Source organism: Rutidosis leptorrhynchoides, chromosome 9 (assembly GCF_046630445.1).
Source record: "Rutidosis leptorrhynchoides isolate AG116_Rl617_1_P2 chromosome 9, CSIRO_AGI_Rlap_v1, whole genome shotgun sequence".
Classification (NCBI taxonomy): domain Eukaryota; kingdom Viridiplantae; phylum Streptophyta; class Magnoliopsida; order Asterales; family Asteraceae; genus Rutidosis; species Rutidosis leptorrhynchoides.
Genome location: NC_092341.1, coordinates 85,869,793 through 85,896,219, shown reverse-complemented (window position 1 = coordinate 85,896,219; position 26,427 = coordinate 85,869,793).

The window sequence follows — 26,427 nt, the reverse complement described above, 5'->3', positions numbered from 1 at the left end:
GGTAGTCAGTATATAAGACTAGGGCTGTTCTTTATTATCAGAGAGCACTAGATTCTAATACAACTACTGCTTTACTAGTTTTTTTTAATGGTAACCAAGTGTATAAAGTAAAAATTTTAAAATCTGAAAGAATTTAACCCCTTCCCACACTTAAGATCTTGCAATGCCCTCATTTGCAAGAAATCAGTAACAATTTAAATTATTGAGGGTGATTTGTGTGAAAATGATTAAATTTTTACCAAAGTTTCCAAATATATTGGCATTTGTTTGCTGAATGATAAATGGTGCACATCATTTGTTCATTCCGTCTTGTTGTTATTTCACATATATTTTGCATCTTGTCGTCAAAATTAGTTGCTTTTGCTGAACTTAATGCCAGTCTTTGAAAATGCGTTGTTTTGCCCTGTTGTGTACATAAGATAAACTGCAAACATATATACATGTTTTTGAAGTTTGGTATATTACCCCACATTCAAAAATTTTTAAAATCTAAGAATAAAAGTTAGAAAATTATAAAAACTATTACAATATTAACATAAGTATTAAACATATCAACATTACAAATTACAAAATAAATAAAACTAAGTAGACTAGGGATTATACTGGTACCAATAGGGGTTCCAGGCATAACCATAGGTGCTATAGAATGCTTCGGCAGGGTTATACGTAGGATACGGTGGTTGCATCTCTATAGACCAGGGAGGGAATATGGGTTTTAGTGTAGGAATATAGTTTCTACCTATATGTTGGCAATGAGCTATGATTTGGTTCTGATGAACTTGCCAATCTTCAAATGCTCTCTGTCTAGCATTTTCGTACTCCTGTGAAGCTATAAACCTTTGCATTTCTTGCATTTCATTTCCCCCTCCTACATTACCTTGCTGTTGGTTTCTCTCAACCTGTGGATGTCTACCATGATATTGTACTACGGCGTTATTTCGCCTCTTCAAAACTTTCGCACCATGGTATACATTTAAACCTATAGTATCGCGGGGTTCTGGTTCTTCTACTAATAATCCCCCCCGACTTATATCCACACCGAGATATTCAGCAATCAAAGTAATAAAAATACCACCTCCTATTATGCTATGCGGTCTCATCCCCCTAACCATAGCTGATAAATAATAACCCACACAATACGGTATACTTACAGCGCTTTGTGGGTCTCGAATACACATATGTTAAAACAAATCCTGTTCATTTACCTTTTCCTTGTTCTTACCCCTTTGTGTAATCGAATTAGCTAAAAACCTATGAATTACTCTTAATTCAGCTCTATCTATATCCAAATAAGAGTAATTTCCCCCATTTAAATGGTGATGGCTTGTCATTTGACTCCACACACCGTGTGTATCAAAATTTTCATCTATCTTTCTACCATTTAGTATCAACCCTCTACAATCGGCAGATGCTAACTCCTCAGGCGTATATATACGTAAAGCCTGAGCCATATCTAGTAAATACATGTGGCGCATCGAACCTCCTAACAAAAATCTAATAAAAGATCGATCGGTTAAACTAGCTACCCGATCATTCAACTCTATACTACACAACAATTCTTCACACCATACTTTATATACAGGTCTACGCATGGTGAATAAACGTACCCAGTTATTAAAAGTAGAATTACCATACCTCTGTGCAAGTAATTCCCTAATTGGCCCGGCCAATTCTATAGCTTCTAAGGGTCCCCATTCTATGACCCTAGGTACCTCAACAACTTTAGAATGAAGAGTATGCAACCCCCTTTGATACTTTGGATAATCTATCCAAAGTCTGTCAAATCTCAGGTTCGGGTGCAAATCTTTCAAGTGCATATGTCATGACTGGATGCGGTATATCTTGCTTGTAGTAGTTATCCACCTCCTGTTGTTCCGCATTCTCAGCAGGAGCATTGCGAGCTTGGGATGAAGATTCACCCCTTTCAGTCTGCAAAACACATCAAACACAATTTTTGTGCATCCAAATATGCATTAGTGTCAGCAAAATCATCAATCAAAATAATTACAATGACATGATCAATTTATATCAAACTTAAGCTCATTTTCATATTTTCATCAAATCTACACTTTTTCAAATAAGCATATACGAAAACGTTCGCCAAGTTCATAAGCATTCAACTCAAATAACATGTCAAAATAATCATTACTAGCAATTAAACAAGTTTCAAATGGCATTATCTCTCAAAAATCAAGTTCATTAATTTTTAGACTTGAAAAAGTCCACTTTAATTCTCAAAATCATGTTTAGGCTCAAAGTTTGGATCATTTAACTACCTAAACATGTTACACTACTTAATTTAGCAACAATTCATGACAAAAATCGGCCATAACTTGTTTATATCAAAAAGCCCCAAATTTGCTCAAGAACACAAACCCTAGATTACTCAAAATTTGAAGTTTAAGGCTTCTAATCATGTTAAATAGCATCAATCTAGGTTATACAAGCATAATACATAAACAATTTAAGCATAATTACACTAAAAAGCATCAAAATCAAATTGGGGAAAAAATTGCTCAAGAACACTAATTTTCGGATTAAATGGTGTTTAGGTGTAGAAATTTACCGTTTTTATTGAGTAATTCCTCGATAGCATCCTTCTCAACATGATTTTAGTAAAAGATTTGATGATTAACGGTTAAAAATTGTGATTTTGGGGTGTATTTTTCGGGTTTTTCGTGGAGGTTTTTCGCAGTATTTTTCTTTGAGTGTTGTGTGGACTGAGCTGTTCCAGCTCTTATTTTTTTTCTTTAATTCGATCATCCCGCGACTCGCGGTGTTTAAAGCTTCAAACTCCGCGAGTCGCGGAGTTTGCTTTTTTTTTTTTTTTTTTTTTTTTTTTTTTCTTTAACTTATAAAACAATTAAGTAATTAATTTTTAAAATTTTGTTTCCCTTGTTATTTAGGACGAGGTCGTTTCGGATCATTGTCCTAGTCCGTTCCTCGACAAAATTTTAAAATTTTTCTTTTTGTAGCGATTGTTTTAAAAGCTAAGATTTTTGGTTTTTTAATGTTTTTGGCATACTTTAATTCAATAAGATTAAAAATAATGATAATAAAAGTTCTCGTCCCTCCCTCGGGTAAAGCAATTTCGGTTCAACGACCTAGTCTTCAACTTACGACGAATTTTAAAAATCATATTTTTAACTTAATGAGATAAAGTAAATTTTTGTTTTTAAATTCACACAATTTAAATATAAAATTCAAAATTAATATTAAAAATTCACACCAAACCTAAAAATTGAAATGCATAAAATTAAAAATTCATATTTTAAAAATTAAAAATTTATACCAAACTTAATTTAAAAATTCATATTATAAATTTACACCAAACTTATATTAATTTTTCAAATATTTACAATTTTAAATATATTGTTTTTACAAAGTTTACAATATTAATTTAAGATTTATATATTAATTTTAAAAACATGGTAAAAATAAAATTAAAAATCTTTTTGGCTTTTTATCCCACTTTAATCAATCAAATATTATCAAAAATATGCGCCCCTCTTTTCGGTAAAGTAATTTCGGTTCCAAGACCTAATTTAACTCATGACGAATTTTTGAAATATTTTGGGTTGATTGATTAAAGATATTTATACCTTAAGAATAAACGTTAAATTTCGCAGTGATGTAATAAATTTTTTTGAATGATATCAATAATTTCGGTCGCCAAACCTAATTTTATTCAATACCGATTTAATACTTTATAGCGAACAAATTAGCGTTTATTATCAAAAGGTTAAAAATAAAAATAAAAATAAAGACTGTACAGACTTACCTGTGAGATAGTATTCTTAGTTATATGATCTATCACATTCATAAGATAGTCGGTTTAATTGGTTTTCCATAGCTACATAGGCGTAACCTCGAGCATTCAGTGTCTTTTCTTCTAAACATATGAACGGTCCGTCTCTGCATAAAGTAACAAATTTGGTATTTGAATAGGTTTGATTATTTGAACATTTACCTCCATGTGACCATTTTCCGCATTTGTGACATCTTTCTAGGTGTCGTGCTCTTCTTTTCGCTGCGGATTTTGATTTTCCTTTACCAAATTGTAACTTATTATCTTTGCATCTGGATTCTTTTCTAACTCCGTCCATTCTTTCTCTGATTACTGATACTATTTCACTCGGAAGTGTGTCATTATTACGTTTAGTGATCAAAGCGTGTAGCATTAGACCATGGTTTAGTTCACAGGCAGTCTTCATTTTGTAAAACCCTAAAAAAATAAAAATTCAGAATGGGGGGAGAAGGCTAGTTCTTTAGGGTCTGCTAGGGAAAGACCATTCGGGTTTCATTTTCGAGAACTACGCGAAAACAGACAATCTAACTCTAACAGAAGTACATATTATCCCTTAAAGACTTGATTCTCCCCACACTTAGTTAGCTGTGGTGTCGAAATTGTGATTAACTTCGTTGTCGACTTCCATTGGACCATGTATGTAATGTTTAACTCTGTGACCATTAACTTTAAATTCAATCCCTTTTGAATTTATTAATTCTATGATTCCATATGGGAAAACTCTTTTGACTATGAATGGTCCAGACCATCTTGATTTCAATTTTCCAGGAAATAGCTTGAATCGTGAATTGAAAAGAAGAACTATGTCTCCTTCTTTAAATTCTTTTGAACTTCTGATTCTTTTATCATGCCATTTCTTCGTTCTTTCCTTATAGATTAATGAATTATCGTATGCTTCATGTCTTAATTCTTCTAATTCATTTAGTTGACTTAATCGTAGACGTCCGACTTCATGTAAATCAAGATTTCATGTCTTCAAAGCCCAAAATGCTTTGTGTTCAATTTCTACTGGAAGATGACATGCTTTTCCATAAACAAGTCTAAAAGGTGTGGTTCCAATTGGAGTTTTGTAGGCTGTTCTAAAAGCGCAGAGTGCATCCTCCAATTTAATGGACCATTCCTTCGGATTTGATTCTACGGTTTTCTCTAGAATACGTTTTAAGGCTCAGTTGGTATTTTCAACTTGTCCACTTGTTTGTGGATGATATGCGGTGGAGATTTTATGAGTTACTCCATATCTTTTAAGAACTTTCTCAAGTTGATTATTACAGAAATGAGTACCCCTATCACTTATTAAAGCTTTCGGTGTTCCAAACCTTGCAAAAAGACGTTTTAAAAAGTTGACTACAACTCGTGCATCGTTAGTTGGGAGAGCTTGTGCTTCCGCCCATTTAGATACATAATCAATGACTACGAGAATATAGAGATTATTATGAGATTTTGGAAATGGACCCATAAAGTCAATACCCCAAATGTCAAATACTTCACATATTTGGATGACATTTTGTGGCATTTCATCACGTTGACTTATTTTTCCGGCCCTTTGACAAGTATCACAGGATTTGCAAAGAAGGTGTGCGTCTTTGTAAATTGTAGGCCAATAGAATCCAGAATCATAAACTTTTCTTGCTGTTAGTTGAGGCCCATAATGCCCTCCTGTTGGTCCTGTGTGACAATGGTTTAATATTTTACTGGCTTCATTTCCAAATACACATCAGCGTATTATTCCATCGGGACAACTGTTAAACAGATGTGGATCTTCCCAAAAATAGTGTTTTATATCACTGAAGAATTTCTTTCGTCTTTGGTACGATAATCCTTTTTCAAGGAATCCACAAACTAAATAGTTTGCATAGTCTGCAAACCATGGAATTTCTTTATAATCTATCTTCAATAGATATTCATCAGGAAAGTTGTCTTGTATGGCCGATTCATTTAGTACTTCTAATTCAGGATTTTCAAGACGAGAAAGATGATCCGCGGCGAGATTTTCTGCTCCTCTTTTATCTCGGATTTCAATATCAAACTCTTGTAAGAGTAAGATCCAACGGATTAATCTTGGTTTAGCATCTTGTTTTGAAAATATGTATCTAAGAGCAGAATGGTCGGTATAGACCACCGTTTTTGCTAGAACGAGATATGATCGAAATTTGTCAAAAGCAAAGACAATAGCAAGGAGTTCTTTTTCAGTAGTTGTATAGTTCGTTTGTGCTCCTTGTAACGTCTTACTAGCATAATATATAGGTTGAAATCGTTTTTCAATCCTTTGTCCTAAAACGGCTCCCATTGCAAAATCACTTGCATCGCACATTAGTTCAAATGGTAGATTCCAATTTGGTGTTATCATGATCGGCGCATTAGTGAGTTTCTCTTTAATAATATTAAAAGATTTGATACACTCATCGGAAAAGATGAATGGAGCATCCTTTTCTAGGAGTTTATTCATAGGAGTGGCAATTTTAGAAAAATCTTTTATGAAACGTCGGTAAAAACCGGCATGCCCTAGAAAACTCCTAACTCCTCTAACATTGGTGGGATGTGGAAGTTTAGCAATTACATCTACTTTAGCTCTATCCACTTCAATTCCTTCTTTTGAAATTTTATGTCCAAGAACGATGCCTTCTTTAACCATGAAATGGCATTTCTCCCAATTAAGAAATAGATTTGATTGTTCGCATCTAATAAGCATTCGTTCTAGATTAACTAGACATGATTCAAATGTATCACCGAAGACTGAAAAGTCATCCATGAATACTTCCATGCATTCTTCTATCATGTCGTGAAAAATCGCCATCATCCACCTTTGAAAGGTTGCAGGGGCGTTGCAAAGTCCAAATGGCATGCGTTTGTAAGCAAAAGTACCATAAGGGCACGTGAATGTGATTTTCTCTTGATCTTCGGGTGCTATTGGAATTTGAAAATATCCGGAAAATCCATCTAGAAAACAATAGTAACTATTTCCGGCTAATCTTTCCAACATTTGATCTATGAAAGGTAAGGGAAAGTGATCCTTTCTGGTGGCGTCATTTAATTTTCTATAATCAATACATACACACCATCCTGTTACAGTCCTAGTAGGAATAAGTTCATTTTTCTCATTTGTAATGACAGTCATGCCACCCTTCTTAGGTACGCATTGAACTGGGCTTACCCATGGACTATCAGAGATTGGATATATCAAACCTGCATCTAGCAGTTTAATAATCTCTTTCTTAACTACATCTTGCATATTAGGATTTAGTCTTCGTTGGCGTTGCACATACATTTTATGACATTCATCCATAAGGATTTTATGTGTGCAATACGAAGGACTTATTCCTTTAATATCATGAATCTTCAATGCAATGGCTGGTTTATGAGCTTTCAACACAGAAATGAGTTGTGATTTCTCATTTTCAGTAAGAGAAGACGATATTATTACAGGTAATTCAGATTCACCATGTAAATAAGCGTATTCCAAATGGTTTGGAAGTGGCTTTAACTCTAATTTCGGAGGTTCTTCTATCGATGATTTGTATCGATATCTGTCTTCTTCTTTTAGCATTTGAATTTCTTCTGTTGTTGGTTCATATCCATTAGCTATAAGTGTAGCTAACATTTCAGCTTCATCAATTGGTTCATTACCTTCTCCTAAAGAACATTCTCCTGTTCCTTGTAATTCTAGAAATTCTTCTAATAATTCTGCATGTGCATCTATAGTTTGAATATAATAACATGTATCATCTGCAGATTGTGGTTGTTGCATTGCTCTATCAACTGAAAAGGTAATACTCTCATCCTCTATACTTAGGGTCAATTTCTTACCGAACACGTCTATCATTGCTTTAGCCGTGTTTAAGAATGGTCTTCCTAATATGAGAGGAACTTGAGAATCTTCTTCCATGTCCAAAACAACAAAATCTACTGGAAATACTAAAGTACCAACTTTAACTAGCTTGTTCTCCATTATCCCTCTAGGATATTTTATTGATCTATCGGCTAGTTGTATGCTTATTCTTGTTGGTTTCAATTCTCCAAGGTCTAGTTTAGCGTATAGTGAATACGGCATTAGATTTATACTAGCACCTAAGTCTGCCAATGCTTCTATTGAACTAAGACTACCCAGAAAACATGGAATTGTGAAACTTCCTGGATCAGATAGTTTTTCTAGTATCTTATTCAACAGCACTGCTGAACAATTAGCATTCATGGTAACAGCCGAGAGTTCTTCCATTTTCTTTCTATTTGAGATTAGATCTTTCAAGAATTTAGCATATCTAGGCATTCCTGAAATCACATCAATGAAAGGAAGATTTACATTTATCTGTTTAAATATATCCAAGAATTTGGATTGCTCGGCTTCAAGTTTCTCTTTCTTCATTTTACTCGGGTAAGGAAGTGGGGGTTGGTATGGTTTAACATAAGGTTTAGCCTTAACTGTGTTATCTTCATTGACCTTTTCAACTACCGGTTCTTTTTCCTTATCTTGATCAGGTTGTGGTTCTTGTGGAGTAGGAATAGCTTCATCAGAAGTTACAGGTATTTCAGGTGGTTTAAGTGTTGTACCACTTCTTGCGGTAATGGCTTTAGCTGTTTCATTCCGGGGGTTAGCATTTGTATCACTAGGTAGACTTCCCGGTTTTCTTTCACCTATTAACCTTGCTAGGTTACTTACTTCTTGTTCCAGATTTTGAATAGAAGTTTGTTGATTTCTAAATGCTTGAGCATTTTGTTCATTAGTTTGTTTTTGAGATGTGAAAAACTGCGTTTGAGTTTCAACTAGCTTTGTCATCATATCTTCTAAATTTGGCTTTTTATCATCGGTTTGTTGTGGTGGTTTGTTTTGAAAATTAGGTCTTTGCTGGTTGTAAGTATTATTGGATACTTGTTGATTGCTAGGACCTTGTTGGTTGTTGTATGGAATATTTCGGTTATAATTCTGGTTTTGATTGTAAATTGGTCTTGGTGGTTGATAATTATTCTGATAATTATTTCCAGGCCTTTGGTTTATGTATGAAATATTCTTTCTTTATTCTATTGTTAATTCAATACTGAGACAATCTTTTGTCAAATGTGGTCCTCCACACTGCTCACAACTAATTCGTATTGAGTGAATATCTTTAGTCATCTTTTCCATTCGTCTCTCCACAACATCTATCTTTGCGGAAATGGAATCTAAGTCATGGCTAGAATCGGCTCTAGCTGCTTTAGATGATCTAACGATATCTTTTTCTTGGTGCCACTCATGTGAGTGGGAAGCAGTGTTATCAATAATTTTGTAAGCATCAGTTTCGGTTTTCTTCATAATAGAACCACCAGCTACTATATCTATGTCTTTCCTTGTAGTGATGTCGCATCCTTGGTAGAATATTTGTACTATTTGACAGGTGTCTAAACCATGTTGCGGACATCCTCTTAACAACTTTCCATATCTTGTCCACGCCTCATATAGAGTTTCATTTGGCTTCTGTGTAAACGTAACAATTTCTGCTTGAAGTCTTACGGATTTAGATGCCGGAAAGAATTGTTTAAGAAATTTGTCAACTAAAACGTCCCATGTATCAATCGCCCCTTCAGGTAACGATTCCAACCAATCTTTGGCTTCTCCCTTTAAAGTCCAGGGAAATAACATGAGATATATCTGTTCATCCTCCACTTCTCGGATTTTAAATAGTGTGCAGATCCTATTAAAGGTACGTAGATGTTCATTTGGATCTTCCTTCGCTGCACCACTAAATTGGCATTGATTTGTCACCATGTGTAGAATTTGTCCTTTGATTTCAAAATCTGGCGCATTAATGTCTGGATGCGTAATTGCGTGACCTTGGCCAGTGCGTTTAGCTCTCATTCGGTCTTCCATACTTAAAGGTTCCAGATTCTCCATAATTGAATTTGTTGAATCGGAATCACTAGAGGATTCTGATTTAATGGTTCGTTCCTCAACAATCTCTGTTTGAATGATTGGTGGTTCCGGAGGAAAGTTTAGTGGTTCAGGATCTATGAATTGTTCCTGAATATTCTCCGGATTCTCAATTGTGAGGTCGTGTTCAAAAAATGGATTATCGAAAATTTGAACTGGAGTACTTGGTCGACTGGATGACGATTCTAAAGAAAAATCAACGGCAGTAATATTTGCTAAATGTCTTAATCTAGTTACAGGTGGTGAACGTACAAAAGGTGGTGAACGTCTTGCTCGGTGCATTCACTGAATATCCTATTAGTTTTTAAAAGGAAAGAAAAATTATAATAAGTTATCCAATCATTAGACTTTTCTGATTTTGCTCACGTTTCGAATAGCCAAAAGATGCAGCAGAGGGGCAGGATTCGTTTGGTCTCAATATAATTGAGGACTGTTTGGCTCCAATAACCCGGTCCACGTACAAATCCAACTATTACTACGAACCAGAAAATTTTGATGTCTATTAATTTAACCACTTAAAATAAATTTTCGTAATTTTAAGAAATTTAGATAAGAAGTAGAATAAAAATCTATGTCCTAAAACTAGAATAGCGAGAAATAAGAAAGAAAAAGAGTTCGTCGAAAAAGGTCGAAAAAGAAAAATGGTTGAAAAATAAAAGGTGACGGAAAAAAATAAAAGAAACTTATAAAACTTAAAACACTTGACTAACCTAACCTTATTACTACAACTAACTTAAAATTATAATCGCAAATAGAGATTACTAATTGGAATGATAATTGATACATAGGTAAAAGTCATCTAAAAATATTAAAGCTTACAGGAAAAACTAAATCCCAAATGGAAATAACTTAAAAAGAATCTAAAACTTAAAAAGGCGTCGCAAAATTCTAAAGCACCTAAATCTTAGTCTAAAGAAAAAGCACTTAAGGGATTCTACGGCAAAGCCTAAAAATCTAGAAGTAAAAATAACTATGGCAAAAACTAAGTTTAAAACTAAATATGAGCTAAAAATACAAATATTACGTTAAAACGATTAGAAAGGGACAAAATATAAAAATATACAAAAAGTTGTAAAAAGTACAATTTTTTTATAAAAATATTATTTTTATATTATTTATTTTATAAAACTATTAATTTTACAATTTAATTAAACTAATTAAACAAAATATTAATAAAAACTAAAATACATATTTAATTAAAACCTAATTAGGGTTTTATATTAATAATTATAATAATAATTCGTAATTAATGCCTGATTAGGGTTCTGTCGGCGTGTCAGGTTATCTCCGCGAGTCGCGGTATTTCAAACAGCAAACCCCGCGAGTTGCGGGGTTCTAGTTTTCAACTCTGGAACAGTTTTTTATTTTACGCATTTTTTTTATGTTTTCTAATTTTCTGTTTTTATATAAATAAAATATATTTAAATAAAACTTATATTTTTATAAACTAAAAATAAAAATAAAGAAACTTATAAAACTTTTAAGAAACTCTTAAAAATATATAAATTTTTGTTTTTCTTTTTATATTTTCGAATATTTAAAACGTACTTTTATAAAAACGAATTTTAATAAAAGTAAAATAAATTTTTTTTTTCTATTAGCGTTGCGCTTTCGGCGTTTAAGAGAGTTCCCCGGCAGCGGCGCCAAAAATACTTGATGTTTGCAGCGGGGTATACGAAATAGCTTATATTTTTACAGGAAGAACTATTAAATACGATACATTTTTACACAAGATATTTATTTATTTAGAGAATGGATATACTTAAACCTTGCTACAACACTTATAGGCAGTGTACCTAATCGTACAGTAGTGTAGTTTTTAGTAAGTCCGGTTCGTTCCACAGGGAATCTTTTTAAACAAAGCTTAACGCTATATTAGTTTACTTTTATAAAAATATAAATATATATATAAGTAATATTATTATTATAAAGGGGGGTTTTTACCGTTTAATGACCGGTTTGTCGATTTTAAAACTTTAGACGCAGTTAAAACCAAATGTAAAATAATAAATATAAGTACAAGACTTAAATTAAAGCGTAAAGTAAATAACAATAATGAAATTGCGAATAATAAAAGTGCGATAAAATAAACTTGCGATAATTAAAAAGTACGATAATTAAAAGTGCAATTAAATACAATAACAATAAAAATGCGATAATTAGAAGTGCAATTAAATATAAAATAAAGGAAATTAAATATGAAATAAAAGAATTATGCTTATTTAAACTTCCGAAATGTGGTGTTTGACGTGTTGATTTTAGTTTTATGCCCATGGGTTAATTGTCCTTTGTCCTGGATTATTTAATATGTCCGTCTGGTTTTTGTCCATAACAGTCCATCAGTCATAAATATAAAGTGCGAGTGTCCTCGTCAAATTATCCTTATACCCGAAGTTAAATATTCCAACTAATTGGGGACTTAAACTGTAACAAGATTTTAATACTTTGTTTAATAATTACACCAGGATGTCGACTGAGTGTAACCCAAGGTTTTAATATTTTGTTATCAATTATACCAAGTGTCCTTGTACATAATTTCACCCCTGTTTTAATTATTCTAGTGGCTATTAATCCATTCCCGTGTCCGGTTAAATGAACGATTATTCGTACATATAAATACCCCGCCCATCGTGTCCGATTGAGTGTATATGGTAATTTATAGGGACGCCCAATTGTAAATCTTTATATTAACATTAACAAACTATCATTTAGTTAAACAAATATAAAGCCCATTAATAGCTCATAGTCTAATTTCCACAAGTGTCGCTCTTTTGTCCAAACCCCAATTATGGTACAAAGCTCAATTACCCAATTTTAGTAATTAGCCCAACATCATGATTACTTCGGATTAAATAAGCATAATAATAACTTAGCTACGAGACATTAAATTAAAAAGGTTGAACATAACTTACAATGATTAAAAATAGCGTAGCGTTACACGGAAAGAATTTCGACTTACACCCTTACAATATTCGCTAACATACCCTTATTATTAGGATTTAAAATTAAAATTAAAATTAAAATATAAATTATATATATATATATATATTTACGTATATATTGATAGAGAGATGGATATATGATGATGAAAAATGCTTAGAATTCGGTTGCTTTTATAGGGAGTTTCAAAACTTGGGGCTCCGCGACTCGCGGCATTTTTGGCCTTCAAACTCCGCGAGTAGCGGAGTTTGTAAATACAGCTCACCAGCTTTTGGAGTCTTTCTTGCCGACGATTTATTTATAAATATAATATATATATAATTAATATAATTAATTATATATTATATTATATTTATATACATAGTTAACTTGTAATTTTTAGTCCGTTGCGTTGAGCGTTGAGAGTTGACTCTGGTCCCGGTTCCGGATTTTCGAACGTCCTTGCGTACAATTTAATATCTTGTACTTTGCGTTTTGAATCTTGTACTCTTGTAATTTCGAGACGTTTCTTATCAATAATTGGAACCTCTTGGATTGTATTTTGTACTTTTGAGTTTTTTGGTCGTTTGCGTCTTCAATTCGTCGAATCTGTCTTTTGTCTTCACCTTTTATTATTTAAACGAATATCACTTGTAAATAGAACAATTGCAACTAAAAGCTTATCTTTCTTGAGGAATAATGCTATGAAATATATGTTTGTTTTTAGCATTATCACGTATTATTCCATCTGGACAACTTTTAAACAAATGTGGATCTTCCCAGAAATAGTGTTTTATATCACTGAAGAATTTCTTTCATTTTTGGTACGATAATCCTTTTTCAAGGAATCCACATACTAAGTAGTTTGCGTAGTCTGCAAATCATGGAATTTCATTATAATCTATCTTCAATAGATATTCATCAGGAAAGTTGTCTTGTATAGCCGATTCATTTAGAACTTCTAATTCGGGATTTTCAAGACGAGAAAGATGATCAGCGGCGAGATTTTCTGCTCCTCTTTTATCTCGGATTTCAATATCGAACTCTTGTAAGAGTAAGATCCAACGAATTAATCTTGGTTTAGCATCTTGTTTCGAAAATAGGTATCTAAGAGCAGAATGGTCAGTATAGACCACCGTTTTTGCTAGAACGAGATATGAACGAAATTTGTCAAAAGCAAAGACAATAGCAAGGAGTTCTTTTTCAGTAGTTATGTAATTCGTTTGTGCTCCTTGTAACGTCTTACTAGCATAATATATAGGTTGAAATCTTTTTTCAATCCTTTGTCCTAAAACGGCTCCCATTGCAAAATCACTTGCATCGCACATTAGTTCAAACGGTAGATTCCAATTTGGTGTTATCATGATCGGCGCATTAGTGAGTTTCTCTTTAAGAATATTAAAAGATTTGATGCATTCATCTGAAAAGATGAATGGAGCATTCTTTTCTAGGAGTTTATTCATAGGAGTGGCAATTTTAGAAAAATCTTTTATGAAACGTCGGTAAAAACCGGCATGCCCTAGAAAACTCCTAACTCCTCTAACATTGGTGGGATGTGGAAGTTTAGCAATTACATCTACTTTAGCTCTATCCACTTCAATTCCTTCCTTTGAGATTTTATGTCCAAGAACGATGCCTTCTTTAACCATGAAATGGCATTTCTCCCAATTAAGAACTAGATTTGATTGTTCGCATCTAATAAGCATTCATTCAAGATTAGCTAGACATGATTCAAAAGTATCACCGAAGACTGAAAAGTCATCCATGAAAACTTCCATGCATTCTTCTATCATGTCGTGAAAAATCGCCATCATGCACCTTTGAAAGGTTGCAGGGGCGTTGCAAAGTCCAAATGGCATGCGTTTGTAAGCAAAAGTACCATAAGGGCACATGAATGTGGTTTTCTCTTGGTCTTCGGGTGCTATTGGAATTTGAAAATATCCGGAAAATCCATCAAGAAAACAATAGTAACTGTTTCCGGCTAATCTTTCCAACATTTGATCAATAAAAGGTAAGGGAAAGTGATCTTTTCTGGTGGCGTCATTTAATTTTCTATAATCAATACACACACGCCATCCTGTTACAGTCCTAGTAGGAATAAGCTCATTTTTTCATTTGTAATGACAGTCATGCCACCCTTCTTAGGCACGCATTGAACTGGGCTTACCCATGGACTATCAGAAATTGGATAAATTAAACCTGCATCTAGCAGTTTAATTATTTATTTTTTAACAACATCTTGCATATTCGGATTTAGTCTTCGTTGGCGTTGCACATACGTTTTATGACCTTCTTCCATAAGGATTTTATGTGTACAATACGAAGGACTTATTCCTTTTATATCATGAATCTTCCATGCAATGGCTGGTTTATGAGCTTTCAACACAGAAATGAGTTGTGATTTCTCATTTTCAGTAAGAGAAGACGATATTATTACAGGTAATTCAGATTCACCATGTAAATAAGCGTATTCCAAATGGTTTGGAAGTGGCTTTAACTCTAATTTCGGAGGTTCTTCTATCGATGATTTATATCGATATCTGTCTTCTTCTTTTAGCATTTGAATTTCTTCTGTTGTTGGTTCATATCCATTAGCTATTAGTGTAGCTAACATTTCAGCTTCATCAATTGGTTCAGTTCCTTCTCCTAAAGAACATTCTCCTGTTCCTTGTAATTCTGGAAATTCTTCTAATAATTCTGCATGTGAATCTATAGTTTGAATATAATAACATGTATCATCTGCAGATTGCGGTTGTTGCATTGCCTTATCAACTGAAAAGGTAAGACTCTCATCCTCTATACTTAGGGTCAATTTCTTACCGAACACGTCTATCATTGCTTTAGCCGTGTTTAAGAATGGTCTTCCTAATATGAGAGGAACTTGAGAATCTTCTTCCATGTCCAGAACAACAAAATCTACTAGAAATACTAAAGTACCAACTTTAACTAGCATGTTCTCCATTATCCCTCTAGGATATTTTATTGATCTATCGGCTAGTTGTATACTTATTCTTATTAGTTTCAATTCTCCAAGGTCTAGTTTAGTGTATAGTGAATACGGTATTAAATTTATACTAGCACCTAAGTCTGCCAATGCTTCTATTGAACTAAGACTACCCAGAAAACATGGAATTGTGAAACTTCCTGGATCAGATAGTTTTTCTGGTATCTTATTCAACAGCACTGCTGAACAATTAGCATTCATAGTAACAGCCGAGAGTTCTTCCATTTTCTTTCTATTCGAGATTAGATCTTTCAGAAATTTAGCATATCTAGGCATTCCTGAAATCACATCAATGAAAGGAAGATTTACATTTATTTGTTTAAACATATCCAAGAATTTGGATTGCTCGGCTTCAAGTTTCTCTTTTTTCATTTTACTCGGGTAAGGAAGTGGTGGTTGGTATGGTTTAACATAAGGTTTAGCCTTAACTGTGTTATCTTCATTAACCTTTTCAACTACCGGTTCTTTTTCCTTATCTTGATCAGGTTGCGGTTCTTGTGGAGTAGGAATAGCTTCATCAGAAGTTACAGGTATTTCAGGTGGTTTAAGTGTTGTACCACTTCTTGTGGTAATGGCTTTAGCTGTTTCATTCCGGGGGTTAGCATTTGTATCACTAGGTAAACTTCCCGGTTTTCTTTCACCTATTAACCTTGCTAGGTTACTTACTTTTTGTTCCAAGTTTTGAATAGAAGCTTGTTGATTTCTAAATGCTTGAGCATTTTGTTCATTAGTTTGTTTTTGAGATGTGAAAAACTGCGTTTGAGTTTCAACTAGCTTCGTCATCATATCTTCTAAATTTGGCTTTTTATCATCGGTTGGTGGTTTGTTTTGAAAATTAGGTCTTTGCTGGTTGTAAGTATTGTTGGATATTTGTTGATTGCTAGGACCTTGTTGGTTGTTGTATGGAATATTTCGATTATAATTCTGGTTTTGATTGTAGATCGGTCTTAGCAGTTGATAATTATTCTGATAATTATTTCCAGGCCTTTGGTTTTGATATGAAACATTCTCCCTTTGTTCCATTGTTAGTTCAATACTGAGACAATCTTTTGTCAAATGTGGTCCTCCACACTGCTCACAACTAATTCGTATTGAGTGTATATCCTTAGTCATCTTTTCCATTCGTCTCTCGACAGCATCTATCTTTGCAGAAATGGAATCTAAGTCATGGCTAGAATCGGCTCTAGTTGCTTTAGATGATCTAACGATATCTTTTTCTTGGTGCCACTCATGTGAGTGGGAAGCAGTGTTATCAATAATTTTGTAAGCATCAGTTTCGGTTTTCTTCATAATAGAACCACCAGCTGCTATATCTATGTCTTTTCTTGTAGTGATGTCACATCCTTGGTAGAATATTTGTACTATTTGACAGATGTCTAAACCATGTTGCGGACATCCTCTTAATAATTTTCCAAATCTTGTCCACGCCTCATATAGAGTTTCATTCGGTTTCTGTGTGAACGTAACAATTTCTCCTTGAAGTCTTATGGCTTTAGATGCTCGAAAGAATTGTTTAAGAAATTTTTCAACTAAAACGTCCCATGTATCAATCGCCCCTTCAGGTAACGATTCCAACCATTCTTTGGCTTCTCCCTTTAAAGTCCAGGGAAATAACATGAGATATATCTGTTCATCCTCAACTTCTCTTATTTTAAATAGTGTGCAGATCCTATTAAAGGTACGAAGATGTTCATTTGGATCTTCCTTCGGTGCACCACTAAATTGGCATTGATTAGTCACCATGTGTAGAATTTGTCCTTTGATTTCATAATCTGGCGCATTAATGTCTGGATGAGTAATTGCATGACCTTGGCCAGTGCGTTTAGCTCTCATTCGGTCTTCCATACTTAAAGGTTCCATTACTTCCATAATTGAATTTGTTGAATCGGAATCACTAGAGGATTCTGATTTAATGGTTCGTTCCTCAACAATCTCTGTTTGAATGATTGGTGGTTCCGGCGGAAAATTTAATGGTTCAGGATCTATGAATTGTCCCTGAATATTCTCCGGATTCTCAATTGTGAGGTCGGGTTCAAAAAATGGATTATCTGAAATTTGAATTGGAGTACTTGGTCGACTGGATGACGATTCTAAAGAAAAATCAACGGCGGTAATATTTGCTAAATGTCTTGATCTAGTTACAGGTGGTGAACGTACAAAAGGTGGTGAACGTCTTGCTCGGTGCATTCACTGAATATCCTATTAGTTTTTAAAAGGAAAGAAAAATTATATAAGTTATCCAATTAATAGACTTTTCTGATTTTGCCCACGTTTCGAATAGCCAAAAGATGCAGCAGAGGGGCAGGATTCGTTTGGTCTCAATATAATTGAGGACTGTTTGGCTCCAATAACCCGGTCCACGTACAAATCCAACTATTACTACGAACCAAAAAATTTTGATGTCTATCAATTTAACCACTTAAAATAAATTTTCGTAATTTTAAGAAATTTAGATAAGAAGTAGAATAAAAATATATGTCCTAAAAACTAGAATAGTGAGAAATAAGAAAGAAAAAGAGCGCGTCGAAAAAGGTAGAAAAAGAAAAAAAATTGAAAAAGGCGTCGAAAAATGAAAAAGAAAAAGAGTGACTTATAAAACTTAAAAACACTCGACTAACCCAACCTTATTACTATCACTAACTTCAAATTATAATCGCAAATTGAGATTACTAATTGGAATGATAATTGATACATAGGTAAAAGGCGTCTAAAAATATTAAAGCTTACAAGTAAAACTATATCCCAAATGGAAATAACTTAAAAAGAAACTAAAACTTAAAAAGGCGTCGCAAAATTCTAAAGCACTTAAATCTTAGTCTAAAGAAAAAGCATTTAAGAGATTTTACGGCAAAGCCTAAAAATCTAGAAGTAAAAATACTATGGCAAAAACTTATTTTTAAAACTAAATATGAGCGAAAAATACAAATATTACGCTAAAACAATTAAAAAGGGACAAAATATAAAAATACACTAAAAGTTGTAAAAAGTACAATTTTTATAAAAATATTATTTTTATATTATTTATTTATTAAAACTATTAATTTTACAATTTAATTAAACTAAATAAACTAAATATACAAATTAAATAAATAAACTAAACTTAATAATAAATTAACAAAACTAATTAGGGTTTAATTAAAAATTAATAATAATAATTACTCCGTAATAAATGCTGATTAGGGTTCTGTCAGGCGCGTCAGGGAGAACTCCGCGAGTTGCGGCTCCACCTGGCAACCAACTCCGTGAGTCGCGGAGATCGAAATTTCAGATGACAGGCTGTTTCGTTTCAGTTTTCGACGTAATTATTATTATTTTTTTTCCGTTTTTAATTTAATTAATATATTTATATAATTTAAATAAAACTTATCTTAAAAAACTAAAATAGAAAAAAAAATACTTTATAATTTTATAAATAAAAATCTTAAAACTAGATTTATATATATATATATATATATATATATATATATATATATATATATATATATATATATATATATATATATTTTCGGTTTTTTTTATGTTTTAATAAAAACAAAATATTTAAATAAAACTTATATTTTTTTATAAAATAAAAATAAAGAAACTTTATAAAACTTAAATATTTAACAAACTCTTAAAAATATTTATATTTTTGTTTTCTTTTTATGTTTTCGAATATTTAAAACGTATTTTTACAAAAGCAAACTAAAAATAAAAATCTTTTTTTTTATATTAGCGTTGTGCTTCAGGATTTTAAGCTAGAAATTGAGTTCCCCGGCAGCGGCGCCAAAAATGCTTGATGTTATGCGAGATGTATATAAAATAGCTTAAATTTTACTAGGAAATACTATTAAATACGATACAATTTTACACAAGATATTTATTTATTTATTGAATGGATATACTTAAACCTTGCTACAACACTTATAGGCAGTGTACCTAATCATACAATAGTGTAGTTTTTAGTAAGTCCGGTTCGTTCCACAGGGAATCTTTTTCACAAAGCTTAACGCTATATTAGTTTTATTTTATAAAAATACAAATATATATATAAGTAATATTATTATTATAAAGGGGGGTTTTTACCGTTTAATGACCGGTTTGTCGATTTTAAAAACTTTAGTTGCAGTTAAAACAAAATGTAAAATATTAAATAAATAAAAGACTTAATTTAAAGCGTAAAGTAAATAACGATAATGAAATTGCGATAAATAAAAGTGCGATAAAATAAACTTGCGATAATTAAAAAGTACGATAATTAAAAGTGCAATTAAATACAATAACAATAAATAAAAGTGCGATAATTAGAAGTGCAATTAAATATAAAATAAAGGAAATTAAATATGAAATAAAAGAATTATGCTTATTTAAACTTCCGTAATCATGATGTTTGACGTGTTGATTTTAGTTTTATGCCCATGGGTTAATTGTCCTTTGTCCTGGATTATTTAATATGTCCGTCTGGTTTTTGTCCATAACAGTCCACCAGTCATAAATATAAAGTGCGAGTGTCCTCGTCAAATTATCCTTATACCCGAAGTTAAATATTTCAACTAATTGGGGACTTAAACTGTAACAAGATTTTAATACTTTGTTTAATAATTACACCAGGATGTCGACTGAGTGTAACCCAAGGTTTTAATACTTTGTTATCAATTATGCCAAGTGTCCTTGTACATAATTTCACCCCTGTTTTAATAATTCTAGTGACTATTAATCCATTCCCGTGTCCGGTTAAATGAACGATTATTCGTACATATAAATACCCCGCCCATCGTGTCCGATCGAGTGTATATGGTTATTTATAGGGACGTCCAATTGTAAATCTTTATATTAACATTAACAAACTATCATTTAGTTAAACAAATATAAAGCCCATTAATAGCCCATAGTCTAATTTCCACAAGTGTCGTTCTTTTGTCCAAACCCCAATTATGGTACAAAGCCCAATTACCCAATTTTAGTAATTAGCCCAACATCATGATTACTTCGTTTTAAATAAGCATAATAATAACTTAGCTACGAGACATTAATGTAAAAAGGTTGAACATAACTTACAATGATTAAAAATAGCGTAGCGTTACACGGACAGAATTTCGACTTACACCCTTACAATATTCGCTAACATACCCTTATTATTAGGATTAAAATTAAAATTAAAATATAAATATAAATATTTATGTATACATATAGAGAAAGAGAGATTTTTTTAGGATCTTTTTACGATCAGAATTCGCTGGCTTTTATAGGAATTTTCGTCCAGGGGGACTCCGCGAGTCGCGTAATTTTTTGCCTTCAAACTCCGCAACTCGCGGAGTTTGAAATTACAGCTCACCCAGCTTTGGCCCTTTGTTTGCCGACGATTTATAAATATATTATAATATATATATTAATTTAAAGAATTAATTATATATTATATTATATTTATATACATAGTTAACTTGTAATTTTTAGTCCGTTGCGTCGAGCGTTGAGAGTTGACTCTGGTCCCGGTTCCGGATTTTCGAACGTCCTTGCGTACAATTTAATATCTTGTACTTTGTGTTTTGAATCTTGTACTCTTGTAATTTTGAGACGTTTCTTATCGATAATTGGAACCTCTTTGATTGTCTTTTGTACTTTTGAGCTTTTTGGTCGTTTGCGTCTTCAATTCGTCGAATCTGTCTTTTGTCTTCATCTTTTTATTATTTAAACGAGAATCACTTGTAAATAGGACAATTGCAACTAAAAGCTTGTCTTTCTTGAGGAATAATGCTATGAAATATATGTTCGTTTTTAGCATTATCAGCTAGATAGACAACCGCACAAAGTCTAAAATTTTAGGACTCAATTTTTTTATAAACCATACTATTGTATTGTATTTTATTTGTATTTGTGTATCGAATTGTTGACTATTTCGATAATTGTGGCATCTACATAAAGAAAATTTTCAAACTGAACTTGTTGAAGTCCTATTTGCTGTCAACCATGTCACAAGAAAGGCTTAATGGATTGGCGATGATAGCTATTGAGAACGATATATTGGAAAGTATTGATTATAAAAAGTTAATCAATAATTCGCTTCTAAAAACGCTAGGAGAGTAGTTTTATTTATATATTAGTTTAAGAATAAAACACTTTAGGATCAAAGGCACTGACAATTTCAGGATTATAACTCAATGGTGTTCTAATTTTTTTTTTCAGTACTACTTATTTTGGATGTTATTTCAGTGATAGTTTACTTTCAAAAAACTACAAATTCAAAAAATATATAGGATTCGAGTGGTTAAATTAGTGATGTTTTATACAATTTAAAAGAAAAACTATGAATTTGAAAAATATATGGGGTCCTGCAGTTTAATTTTGTGGTGTCCTATAAAATCAAAAGAGTATTTTCTACTAAAAATTTTTCAAACTAGTGGTGTCTCGTGACCCCACGGACATACAAATAGATTCTCCACTGATCAAAGGTATATGTTTGGTAGTGACACCCCAACCCTGTGTTTCCTTTACAAACTCACCAGACCCACCCCGAAAGATTTGGGTGCCAAAAAATTACCTCCACCGAGTCCCACACATGTGACAGAAGAAATCACCATCCTACTGCCACAAGAGTTGTAATTTCTTGCCGCAAATGGGGATTGAACTTGCACCATTTTCAGGATCAAGCTTTCACATGGCGGGTTCTAGCTTCGAAGGTACCGGGTACCACTAAGCTACTACTACATTGGTAGAATAAAAGACTTTGTTATGATTTTTTTGAGCTCTTTTTATTTATATCGACAATCATGTAGTAATATTATGTTAGGATCTGTGGGCCGCAACAAGACAAGTGATTTATGTCAATCACTCACCCACAAACGATAAACGAACTAGATAAAGCAAGAACGATAAAATAAATGCATAAAATGACGCAGGAATTTAACGTAGCTATATCCCAACTCCATAACACGGAGAACGGTTTACTCCACAAACGTAACCAGAGAATTTTTACTATGAATTTCGTGAACACAGGTTAAAGGTACATATGATGTATTCATAGAGCCAAAACTAAGACGAATTAGACACAAATGAGGACCCCTAATTGCGTTGCAATTTCCACCCGCCCAAACCATCCTCGCGATCGTAAGAAAGAGAAAAACGGCCGCGAGACCCATCAGCTCAAAAACTTTGATCTTCTGATTGCCTGCTCGCGATGGCGACTACATTAATCCGGTCGCGAGATCTTGTTTACATGCTTCTTCACACACTCTATCAATCTCCCACTTGAAGAAGACTTTAAACAAGCTTCACCAACATGTCAACTATGTTTATTCAAACCCGACAATAACACTAGACTAGCTGATTACCAACTCCTTTTGATAGCGCCGAGTAAGCTACCTGAATCACACCGCACTTCATTTGTTAACCTACGAATCACACCAAAACGCCGTTGAGCGATAATCCAATCTCTTAGTTACTAGCTTGGACAATATCGGTTTCTTTCGCCACCATCTTCGAGAAGATCCGCACTTCGTTTAGCAACCCTGATGAAAGAAAATGATTCATTTACCATGTCGAAAAAATTTGCTTTCAATTCGCCATCGTGCCTGATCTTCAAACCTTGAAGCTCTTATACCACTTGTTAGGATTTGTAGGACCCATCAAGACAAGTGATATTTACCAATCACTCACCACAAATGATAAATAAACTAGCTAAAGAAAGAACGATAAAATAAATGCATAAAACGATACGAGAATTTAACGTGGTGGTTTTGAGGCACATTCGATAGCTCATGGTGGCAATTCTAATGCTAATTCATCTGCTTCAAAACTTGAGTAATCAGTAAATGGTTTGGATTCGACAGCTCTCGATAACAACTTGGGTGCTCATTCATCAAAATCAGAATCTGAGAAATCAGGTAACGGTGAAGAATCAACAGCTCCAAGGAGTACATGTATGAATCCTCCTATGCAGATTGAAGGTATGAGTGAAAGCATCCCATTTCAATTTTATCCCATCCTCACCCACTGTCACTGAAGAAGCAAATCTCTCTTACACAAACCTTGAGAATTCATCCATTCACACAGGGAAAACCACCATATTTGAAAACTTAGATGATCAAGCACATGTATATACCCCAATTATATAATCTACTAGGTCAGGTACTACTATCAATCCACCTTCATCTCTGCTATAGACTGTAGGTGAGACTGATTAGAACAAGCCTTTAACCTCTAGGACATAAACTTGAATTCCAACATTACTGCCACTAAAATGACACCCTTAGCTGGTACAACTCAAGATGTCTCAATCCTGGACACCACTACCAGATCCACAACTCCAACATATATGACTAAGCCAACTAATACCTCTGATGAAAATCCAACTCACTCATCTTCCACCAAAGATTCCTTACACATGCTTTCACGGGCTGCCAATGCATCATTCAGATCTCAGGGTCTAATCAAAAATATGAAAATTGTTAAAGGTACTGATGGTGAGTAATGAAAGCCCAAAGGGGAATCCTCTAAGCCTATAAAGGCTAAGGGGAAGTCACAGGATAAGGGGGCATCAAAGTCAAATGAAAAAGAAGCACAATCTGAGGGGGAGAAACTGTTACAACAATAATGTGAGCCTGCTAAACAAAGAGCTACTAGAGAAGTGAAATTGATAAGAAAGAAACGGGTTGCCAAAAAGAAGACAAATGGATGCAAGACAAGGTTTATTCACTTGGATGATTATGACAATGATGATGATGAAGATATGGATAACATGCCAATTGTCTGATCTTCGGCAATTAGAAGATCAGCAAGAAGGAAAGCATGATCTGATAAACAACCAGAGACTACAGATGTTAATACTCAAAGAAAGAAACAAGAAAAAGTTGCTGGAAAAAGAAAGATGACTCCAGTTAAAGAAGCTACAGAAGATCTCTTAAAAGATGTTGCTGCCAAAGCTAGAATATCAGTGGAGGCTTATCTATAGAAAGTTGAAGATAAAGAAAAGACATCTAAGATTGGATAAGTTGGAAAAACAAATGTTGAAAGAAGAGAGTGAAATGGCTGTGAAAAATAAGTGATCTTGGGTTGTTCTGTGAAAAGAAACGATTATGGGATGATTCAGCTGAACTATGTTACATCAGACCAAAAAAGAGAACAGTGGAGCTTGATTAACTTCATGTTTTGGGATTTATTGAACGGAGGTTCTTTGAAAAATGTCTTAAGCATTATCAAGACTGAAACATCAAAACAGAAGTATTGAGGAAGATTCATATGAAGGTTCATGTATCTTACTAACTGAGATTTCTTGCTGACAAAGATTATGAATCATGTTGCATCATTTATGATCAGGGGAAAAGAATCAGAGTTGAAGAGACAAGTTTGATGTTTAAAGATGAGAACAACAAGAAATTTCCATCTCCAAGACATGTGAAATTTGAAGAACATCTGTTTGTGAAAGATCTTGAAGGTATGTTATTCAAGGATAGAAAAGGAGGAGAATGTTTAATAAAGGTTAATCAATTTAAGAGTTACGCTTAATTAAGGTGAATCAATTCAAGAGTATAGAGACAAGCCATCTGATTGCACTACTTGAAAAGTGCAAGTCTGAACAAACCTTACCATTCGGAAGAAAATTAGTGAAGTATATGTTTGACTGTTTGACTGAAATTGAGAAGAATTCAAGTCTGAGATTCAAGTGTGATGAAATCAAAGAAGAGTATGAGAAGATGAATCTTGAGTTCGAACAGTGAGAATATGGTAGAAGAAAGTGTGATGTAAAACTTGAGTATGTTATAATAGTTAAATAAATGATCAAGTTATCTTTTGAAAAATTTCTAAATGTTTTGACATCATCAGATTAGGGGAGAAGATTGCTAGAAAAAGTGTTATTTAGAATCTGATGAGTCAGAAGTATTTTTGTTAGGTATTATTAAGTCTAGAAAGTAGAAGTTGGGTTTCTGAGTCTGGGTACTATAGACTCCGAAGCATTATGAAGAACACAGACTATGAGAAATATTACAAAGTAAAGATTTAAAGGCTTGATCAATAGGCGTGAAGATAAGAATGAAGAGATTAAGTCAAAATGAATATCTCCGAATAATCATAGAAGATTTGATGTGATTCAATTTTATCTTGTTTCCTTAGTTATTGTAAAATTATTTAGGAAATGAGATCTTTTAGACTTTAGGGGATTATGCTTCCTTAGTATTCAAGTCTAGAAATAGGTGATGTAAATCACATCACAAATCGTTCATTTCACATCTTAATCTCTGTAATCTTGACGAACATTAATGCAATTGTGTGTTCATTGTTTCATCGAGTTATCAGTTAATTTCTGACATCTCGCTAAGAGAGGCAGACCACTACCACATGAGCTACACACAAGGTTATACACACTTTTTAGTTTCTTTTTCTTTCCGAATGGTGAAAAGTGAAATGTATGGAATAAAATGGCCGAATGATCAACATCTATATATAGCTCGTGGACTCAGACCAAGTGAGTGACATACCGGAGTCTTAATCGTTATCTTAGGAATACGTTCTCAGGACAGATGGCGAAATACAGTTGGATGATTGTTGCAATGTTAGAATATTGTAGGGCAGTATATGCTATTAGAAAAATTCTTGGGCCTTGAAGATCCAAAGATGCCGTGTACAAAACAGTAAAGGCAAAAAAACACAGTTGTATAGTTTGACTGATTAATTATTATTAGAACAAATGTACACACTAGTACTTTTCATATGCATTGGATGGTGGATAGATGTAGACGATATTTGGATCTTAGATCAAACGTGAAACCTAGATGAAAGGCGGAAAACAATAACTAGGGTGAATCGAATACGTGTTTCACTTTT